The following is a 10,035-nucleotide window of genomic DNA, read 5'->3' as shown; positions in this document are numbered from 1 at the left end:
ATGGGACCCAGTTCTACATGTGAAAACCGCAAAATCGAAGAGTATCTGAAGTGAGAGACCTGAAAGGAAGACACGTGCTGGACTAGAAGTTTAAAAATACGTGCCTTAGGGGCTAACAGCTGGCTAATGACAAAACAGGAAACAACGTGAAATACAGAAGGGACAAACATTAGTTTCTCCAAGATTACTGATGTTAGTACTCAGCAAAACGAAGATCAAAACAGTAATTGTAGTATATAACAAAAACAATATTCATTTAACACTACTTTTGCAATAAAATCTATTAAATTCCAACTTAAAGTTGAGAATCTGATGCTCATCTCTTCAACACCAGCTCTATTGTTTTGTTTTGTCATGTTGATTACATTCTCACAGATGCACATCCTTCTAAAGAAGTTCTTTTTGAATACTGTAGCTTTTCTGAGCTGTGCTAATGAGGAATATCATTATATTTGTGAGCCAGGCTTAAACACACAGACATCATAGGTCAATTATCATAATTACTTTTGTAAATTACTTTATGTATCACACATTATAGGTGATAAGTTTGTTCTTGAATAACTTTTTTTTTATTAAAGGATAAATTTATACAACCGTTTGATATATTGTACACACCAGCTACCACTACAAACTATTGTTAAATATTAAAATCAATACAAGTACATTCCTTCAAATGAAAGCAAAGTCACACTACATTTTCAGGCACAGAAATGGGTTCTGCTGCTATTTCTGGCTGCATCTGTTAGCCTGGCTCAGGTTCACTCACACAGCGTGGCTAAAAGCTAGTAACTCAACCATTTCACATGCTCATGATAAAAATCTGAGATTCAATTAAAAAATTATTCTGGCATCCTAAATCAAACGTATTCCAAAATACTTTAGGAAACAGAAAGGAGATAGAAAGGCTGAAGTGATCATTTATATGAATGGTTATGTATGGCAGAAACAGAAAAATCTCAAGCAGCAGCCGATTTATACGCTGCTAATTCCTTCCTTAGACGATCAGACTTAGACTGGTCTGATTTCAGCAGGAAAATCTCTGCATAGAGATCAACACTGGTCTCAAGCATAAGATCCTAATTATTTGAAAGGCATTTGTTTTCATAGCTTTTTTTTTATGTGTCCAAGTCGATGGCATTTTAATGCCTTATTAAATGGTTGTTTTACAGCAGCCCGTCTGTTCAGTCTCTGTGCCCATGTCTGTACTTTGTGCTGCAGGATTTTACCTTTCATGCTAGCCAAAAAAATATTTTCCAAATTCCCTATAAAAGTTTTCGATATTTCCTAAGACAAATAGAGTGGTTTTTTACATACTCTAAAATGACATTGATATGGCAGATATGACATGTATGCCTCTCCATTTACGGTGTGCTTGCAAAAAAAGGTGAAGGTTTGTGTTCATTAAAGGGATATGCTCGCTAGCTTGGGCCCAATTTTATATGACTTTTTTTAATTACATAAACAAATGCAAATGTTTTCATTTCTGTCTTTCTTTAATTCAGCTTAAATCCCAGCAATACAAAATATGCGAACACTCCCCTACCATGTTTTTAGCCCAGACATTGCCATGGGGGGGGTCTCTAAATGCACAAGAAATACAAAAAATGAACTGATTCAAAATTAACTTGAAATAAAAATGAAATCGATGAGAAGCTTATATACCAAGTTACTCTGAAGCGCACGTAAGGCAAACAAACATTCAAATGTGAGAAGGAAGGTAGATTTAAAAATGATGCGTTTACCAGCATTCTGACAAGGGTCCCAGTGAAATAATTCTTTTAAACGTGTGGTGAAGCCCTCACTTTGCAGAAGTCAAATGGCAGAACCCCCACTGTCTTCAGTGGGGCCAGAATCTGTAACCAGGTAGCTCTCTCCCATCACTTGAACACCAAGATTGTACCGCCTCACCACTTGTGCCGAAGAACAGCTTTACCAGAGTTGGCATTAAATAACAAAGTCCTTCACTTATCTGTCTTATTAGTCCCGACGAACGTGTGGTATGGATCAGCAAAAATCTGTCAAGATTATACTTTATCTAAATCGCCTGTTTTCAGTTCTTGAGGGTTCTGTAGCAGCAAGCAATAACGAACAGACGATGGAAGCAGCCAGACCTACAAAAGAAATAGTATTTTAAAAGTACTGTACTTAGGGGGAAAAAAGGTTTGCCTTTGTACATAAAGAGCTCTATTCATTAAAAGAAGTTTTTACAAATGTGGTTATTTCAAATAGTCAAAAAGTGTGAAATACACTTAAAATGAGTAAAATTTGTGGGTTTTCCTATGGGTTAAATATGTGCCATGCCAATAAAGCTCTCCTCACACCTCTTCCTAACTCATAGTCTTTGGCCTCATTCTGCAAGATGTTTTGAATTGAGGGAGCTCAGCACTTTGCTGGAATGGACCATTAGCCGTTTGAGTCCCAGCTCTTAAGATTAATGGACTTTCAAGGGATCCAGAAGAAATCACCTAAATCTGACATTCAGCATGGCCCGCATCGCAGTGTCCTGCACCAAGCCCACGAAGTAGGTACACAAGCGAGCTCCACGTGCCTATGCGGCTCCTAGCAACTCTACCCCAAGGATCCCGCTGGAGGACAGAGCACTCCGAGCAGCAGCTAAGCAGGCACAACAAAGGGGAAGCGAGAACGAAGACCAAGGCACACAAATCAGAAACATCAAGTAACCTCAAACCTTCCTTACAGCCCCCAATAGGTCAGATTTTAAAGCACAAATTACTTTGAATTCTGCCCAGGTGCTGGGATCTCGCATTACTCCCGATCCAAGCACCTCCCGCGTACACACGTGTCTGGCGTCACGGATTCGGAGGCCCCAGTTCCAGGCACACAGAGCAGCTACCCAAGCCTGCTATTTAACGGCCGCGGGCTCCCCACATTCAGAATCAGCTTTCTGATGCTCTCCTTCCCACTCCTGTTTTTAAAATGCACTTGGCACTTAAGCTGCATTAAAAACACATCAACAGCTCACACATGAAAAAAACACCCCTGCTTCATGTTTCATGAAATGTACCCCCACTGAGGTAGGTCAGTATTACTGGACAACTCGTAGTAACCTAGCAGTACCGCTGATTTACATGCCAGCTTATTCAACAGAGGTTTTACAAAGTGATGAAAACCTTTACCCAACTGATTTTTCAGTGTTTTGTTCCTCCCTACTGCCTGAAGAAAGCTTCAACACATTCCTTTCAATTTAAATCTATTTAAAATCAGGTTATTCCTGAGTACCCACTTTTTTTAGCTTTTGTCCTTTCAGTTTGCAGCTGCCTATGATGTCCTGAAGTTGAGATATCTGTGTTTTAAACAGACAAACATGTTTAAAGCCATGCACTTATTTCCCTTTGCTTCTGGAACTCTGGTATTGCAGTCTGTTGCGGCACATGTCAGTGAGACACTAGAAATTTAATGTGACGGCTCTGTGATCCTCAGGTATAGAAACCCAAGACATTTAGGAAAGCATTGCTTTAGGTACAAAAATTCTAAAGCTGGATCTCTGCTGTATCAAAAAGCCCTCAAAATGTCATAGCACTTGGTTTAACATAGCAAGAAAATTATCAATTACTTAGTTCACGTGCATGGATGCCAGAAATCATCACGATATTTTACAGATAGGTAGGTATAAAATCACATGTTTCAGCCATATGGTATTGTATCAGCGTTTCACTAAGGTACAGATCTGCTTTGCTTTGTCTAACAGTAGAGGTGGAGGATTTAATAGCAGCTTGCCTCTTTGAATACTAACAAATTGATAAAATTCAATTTAATGTACCACATTTATGTCAGAAGAAACTAATGGATGATAGTCACGTGTTTCTTCAATACAATTATCCTTGTTTATAAAAAGTCCATAATTCTGTGCCCAGCAGGAATCCTGTAACGGGAGATGATGCCGTTGCCCACTGCTCCAACCCCCCATCCCAGAGGAACCCAGGCACTCAGGAGGGCCACGGTTTCGCGAGGCGACCTGTTCCGTGTTCTGGGCTAGGGCAGCGCTGGTAACGAACCTCCAGCGTTGCTCTCCAGCTGATCGTGTGCTCAAGCCTGTTTCACCCCTGGCAGCACAACTCTCCTCCCTCCTGCCATCAGGAGCAACGAGTCCTTCCGAGTCCCTGCAGCCCGTGAAGGATTTCTCCAAACCATATATCTTTTCCCAAAGAAACAGTAGTGAAAATGTTCTATAGATTTAACCACTGTCAGATGTTCTTTGAGCAGAATATTAATTTCTCTCCCGAGAACATGAACTTTTTGCTGTAATAAGCCACCATCCTCTCCAGCCCTTTGATTTCCTCTGTCAATACTGCCCCCAGACCGTAAGCGCTAGCATCTGTGTCCAGCCTGAAAGGTGTCTGAAACATAGGGAGGCTAAAACAGGAGCAGTTACAAAAGCTTTTTTTTAAAAACTGAAAATATTAAATCACACTATGCTAGCCACTGAGACGGTTTTCTTCTCCCCAAACTCATGCAGTGGTTTTACAGCATTAACAAAGCCACAAATAAACTGCCTGAAATAGCAGTATCTTTAAATCCTTAAAAAGACTCAGAAACCTTTACCTGACTGCCGTTGTCTGGTGAGCTGGTCAGGATTGTCCTGCCTCCATTTTCTTTTTGTCTGTGAAAACCATTCCCTGGCTGGCTGTGTACTCATAATTAATTACTTCTGCTTGCAATGATTCACTTGTCTTTGAATTTTATTTCAGGTTGATGACTTTCAATGTATTACAGACCATTTGTAAATACGTCAGTTCCTGTTCAAATGTTTTACTTCATACCAAGATATCATCTCGAGATAATCTGAAACAGGCGTGCTGTGCCATACCTGCTCCCCATCCCCTAAAACACAGCAGGTGCTGAGCAAAATGACATCTTTTTAAATTGCAGTAGGTCTTGTCCTGCTCTGAAAGCTGTTCCCTCCCCGTTTTCCTGCTACTTGGCTCCACAGAATCTGCTTGGGGCACTGTTTCAGTTTAATCAGAACTGTGAGTGATGTCCAAAAATCATTGAAAGCTCACTTATCCCACTCCAGTTCATTTCCGTGATGCCCAGTAGTACTCCTTACCACTTTGCTTTTGCTAAACAGCAAGGTGTGCTGTAATGGGTTGGTTTCCCTCAGAATCAATCTGTGGCAGACCACTGTGTGCAGGCTGTGTATTTATTGGATCCAGAGAACTGATTTTCAACTGGAAAAAATGTTTAGGGAATCTAAACAGTACACCGAAACTGTAATTGTGGCACAGCCATGGTGTCTTTATCCCTGCTAGCGCAAACACCAACACCAATGGCGACTAACTTCAGTGGAGGCTTGTAAGCTCGTTGTAGCCTGGAGGTACTCAGTGGACCTCTATGACTTGTATCGATCTCCGAGCTGTTGTATTTGCAAAGTTACAGGTAGCTGTGCTAGCTGGGTTAAAGCCAGAGCAAGTACACCTACCTACATCGTCATATGCTGTGAGGAAATCACTTGAGAACATGCTGCAGGTCTGCATTTAAATGAATTTAGAATTTAAATTTCTTAGTGCAAGAGAAAATTAACCTCTCCTTCTGATCTAGCAGCTAAGCAGGTAAGTTTTCTGCAAAGGCTTGGCCCTTAAAATATGATTTCCATCACTCTAACTTTGCTTGGGTAAAAAGATACTGCAAAAGTAGCTTTTGTACTAGTTCACTGCTGTACTAGGAAAATCTGCTCATTGCAGATTAGTTATCTACAAATACTATGCTTCACCTGGGCCATGTAATCAAAGACAATTTCTGGAGACTTGATTTGTAAGACACGTATGTCTTCTTCCAGCTTATTTTTCTATTTTTCTATTATTATTCTATTACTAATCGTAATGAAATCCAAATCCTTGCATAGCTTACCCATCATTTTAATTACTTTCTTGCTCAGAAGTGGATGAATTTTCAATATCAGTTTTCCCACTTTTTGGATATTTCATGTTTGCCAGTAGTCATTCTCCCTGCTTGAGACCAATTTATTCTTTTTCAGTCCACCTAGTCCAATAACTTCAGTTTGAGAAAGGGAACTTTATTCCATTCATTTCACAGATCTTAATATACATTCAGAAAATAGACTGATCAAACCTAGAGAAAAGCTATAAGCTTTCTCCTCATTCCTTTGGAGCTCAGCACCTTCAGCTTCATGTCTTCACATTTCCTGAAGTGATTGAAGAACCTTCTCTAATGTTTCTGAGGCTCTGACCTGGCCAGCCTCAGAACAGCTTTTATGGCCAATTTTTTCATAAGTCTAATATTTAACTGAACTGCTTCCTTTAATTTTTCCATAGCTGCCAAATTTCCTTGTTTTACAAACCAAGATTATCACTTTTCCTAATTGTACATCCAGTAAGGCCAGGGATCAGATCGGGATCACCCCTTTTCATCATTCATTTTATAAACAGTACTTGAGTTACAGGATTTGGCTGCTAGGAGCTCCAGTTTCTGTCCATCTTTCCAGCCCATAGCTCAGAAGTAGAGGGTTTGATATTTTTTGAGCTGATCTGAAATATCCTGAGCATCAGTAAATTTCAAATTACAAGTACTGTTTTCTCCTGATTTCTCTTCTTACAGAGATCATGGACTGACAATCATTTTGTCACCCTCAGACTTCAAATGTCACCTAAGATTCTTTGATTTCATTCCAAAATTGATATTTTAGCTTATATCTTCATCTGCACCAGCAAGTTCCAGGCTGGCCAAAACTTTCCTGCTTTCTGCTGTCTCCTGGTAAGCTTTCTGGGTCACGGCAGTCAGATTGCTGGACGAGACAGTGACCTTGTCAATTCAGTCTTGGAGGTCTGTATCCAGCCTTCCCATCTGGCCTGAGAATTTTGTAGATGTCCCCAGATCTATCTTTCTTGTCACAGTTCTCAGTCCTTCCAGAAAGGGCTTCCAGACACTGCAGGTTCTTATTGAAGTGACATCTGGCCATTTTGGTTTCTGCAAGTCCTGCAGAAAACAAGGTAGTCAAGGAAAAAAAAAAAAAAGAAGCAATAGCTTTTCAGATACTGGTACTTAAAAACACTGTCTGGATGTTCTGAATTAATATTGTGTTAGAAGCAGCCAAATGGCTATATGCCAAGACTCAAGGTGTATTTTTACGGCCAAGCTATAAACCCACAAAACAAGTGGTTTATAATGGAAATTCTGACACACTTTTAATATTAAGAGCAGAAACATACTGGTTGTGGCAAGTAAGTATGTGACAGCTGTGGTACTCACCTGTCAGCTGTACTGCCCAAAGAAGTCTGTTTTGATGGCAGGATCCCTCCTTTATCTCATCCTGCGTCAGCCGCATGGTTTTGGGGCAGATGGGTCCAGCCATACTCTGCAATTCATTCCCGAGCCTTTCAAAACCTTTTTCTGGCTGATTACAGGGAAAAGCAACTGGGAGTTCGCAGAGTACTGGAGCCTGTGGTGTTCTGAAGCACTGACTTGGCTGCAGCTTTCATCAGCCAGAAGAGGAGAGTTTTCTGTTGACACCGTTCCTTTTGAGCGGCACTTCCCACAGGGTGACGGGGTGTTGTGGTCAGGCAGAACTGTGAGCCTGAGCAGATCTTCCTTTCAATTTGAAACTCAATCAGAAACCATCCGTGGAAACTTGTTGGTACCAGAGCTATGGATCAGCCCATGCATGACGGGAGAAAGGAGCAACCTTGAGTAATATTTATGGTATTCTATCAGTTTCCATAGGCGTAAAAATTATTGGCATGCAGTGAATTTGATAATAATTGAAAAAATATTGGTAATAATGATAAAGGACTAAAAAGAAACTCATAAGGCTGAAATGTCATACAAATAAATACCGTGCCTAACAAAATAACACCCTAATTTGGAAAAAGACAAGGGCCAGTTTTATTTGCAAATAAATGCTCTAACTGGTCACCCACATTAGTAGCCTCCCATCAGCGTAACATTTACAGCATATCTGTATCTATACATATCAAGGGAAAGCAGGAGGGAGAAGTGTGAAAAGGCAGAGCCATTTTCCATCAGCAATATTCAAGATGACATTGTTCAAAACAATGGAATGTGCTCTCCGTATCTGACCTGTCTGTATGGCACGTATCAAACCTGAGATTTCCAAATACAGTTAGGGGGGTTACAGATACTTTTCCCACCCCGAGCATCTTGATTTGCAGTCACATTCTTCAGGAAAACCAAGAAAGAAATAAGGCAATCTTTGACTGGCAGGGTAGAAGTTGAGACATGCATACACACACTTACAAACACATCTTGAACTTATTTCGTACTTCACACACAAGTTGGAGAGAAAAGATTGTGACTCAAAGTGAATGAAATCTAAACAGCTGACAAATAAACACAGGGTGATGGATTAAACTTTCCAAGTAGCATGCAAGCCTTCTATACTGTAAGACTAACTTTTGCTATTCTTAATGCACAGATTAAGTATGCAACAGCAAGTAACAATGCAGAAAGCTTTTCCTTTTAAATAAAATGGAAAGGAAATGAAAACCAAATTACACATTACTTAAAAATAATCTATCTGGAGATGAAATAAAACATTTGTGACTATGAACCAGGTTTCATACCTTTACTTCCAACATCTTCAATTAACACCTCTAGGAAATTTAACACAATTAAATTAATGTTCTAAAGCAAATGCTGGATCGAGGGAAGCACAGCCTGGGGCATACTAACAGGCTGCAGTCTTTAAAAGAGTCTAACAGCTTAAAGACATAAGCAAATTTTACTTGCATCTTGAGGATATTATTCATAAATTTACATTAGCTTAGTCTGGTAGATTCTAAGGATATTTGCAGAATGCCTAGAGATTAAATCAAAGCTAAAAAAAGGCATTGTTTTGTTTCAAATGACGAGCAGGCTGCTCGTCTCAGATTTGAAAGCCTCTGTGGGTCTCCACAGAACTTTCTGCAAAACACAAAGATCTAAGCCAGGACTGAAACACCACTGACCAAACCAGAGAGTTGAATCCACCACAAGAATCGGGTGGGAGCTGACAGAAAGACAGCATATGAATGAATCTAAAAGAGATGCATCTAGATACATCTGTAATTAGGTCGTTGGAAGTTTCCGAAGAGCTGCACATTCAGGAGAAAGCCAATGCTTACACAAGCTTGTGCTTTCCATGCTGAAGACATTACTAGTTAGCTGAACTCAGAAACACAGCAGTGGTTGTGAGCTCTAGCGTTTTTCTTTGGAAATACAACAGGTATGTGAGACTTAAATGTCTCTGCTTTAGCCTGGATTAGGAGATCATTATAAGGTAAACACCCCCCACCCCCCCCACCCCCCCTTTTATCAGTTACGACCCATATTGTTTCAGAATGCGGCACAAAGTGTGTTGCCACTCTACTTACTCGACGTAGCTTTAAAGTCTGCAGACCTATGTACCTGGTCTACGTATCTTTAAGTCAATTATTTTAGTGGCCCTTTTCATGTTTCTATGTAGACAAAAGATGGATGAGGGTATTTTTAATATTTTGGTAACGGAGGTTGTGTTCGACAAACTTCTGCCATCAACAGAAACAGAGGATCCTCCCTCCTGCTGTCATTCTGTACCTTTCCTGAACAAGTGCTACCCAGTACACTTTGCACTATTTACCCCAGCAAACTTTTTGGGTGCTCCAAGCATACACACAGAGGCATAGTTAGAAATTAAAATTAATTTTTAAAATACAAGATCAGTTCTGATGCAACAGCTGAAGGACAGCATCAATGTGTCTAGGAAAGAGTCTTTGGCAAGAGAGTTTATTTTTCTTTTTGTGGAGATCAGGCTTTTCTTTATGATTAGTCTCATATGTTCCTTGTTGGTTAACTTAGGTTAATTTTAAAATATAAATTAATGTCTATGTTAATTTAATCTCTCTTTTTGGATGCTATTGGAATGGAGCCCCAGCGTGGGTACATGCCCAGGTCTTCTCCAGCTGTGCCTTGCAAACGAGGAAAGGGAAAGAGATTGACAGCAGCTCTTGCTGCTGCCCCGACCAGCTCTGCAAACCTCCACCAGCCACAGTGCTTTCTTTGGCCCAGCCCTCCCGCTTTTAT

At 40.2% G+C, this 10,035-nt stretch overlaps 1 long non-coding RNA gene across 1 annotated transcript; it reads right to left on the bottom strand.

The window, feature by feature from the left end:
* Window positions 1–328: 328 nt before the first annotated feature.
* Window positions 329–8,410, bottom strand: LOC121099535. Its single transcript, XR_005831487.1, has 3 exons — window positions 7,228–8,410; window positions 5,869–6,954; window positions 329–2,111 (listed from the first exon to the last, which is right to left on the bottom strand). It is a non-coding gene; the product is annotated as an uncharacterized LOC121099535 (long non-coding RNA).
* Between the last annotated feature and the right edge of the window lie 1,625 nt (window positions 8,411–10,035).

This window comes from Falco naumanni, chromosome 1 (genome assembly GCF_017639655.2).
Source record: "Falco naumanni isolate bFalNau1 chromosome 1, bFalNau1.pat, whole genome shotgun sequence".
Taxonomy (NCBI): Eukaryota; Metazoa; Chordata; class Aves; order Falconiformes; family Falconidae; genus Falco; species Falco naumanni.
Note: the sequence above shows the minus strand (reverse complement) of the source record. Positions and strands in the feature narration are given on the sequence as shown.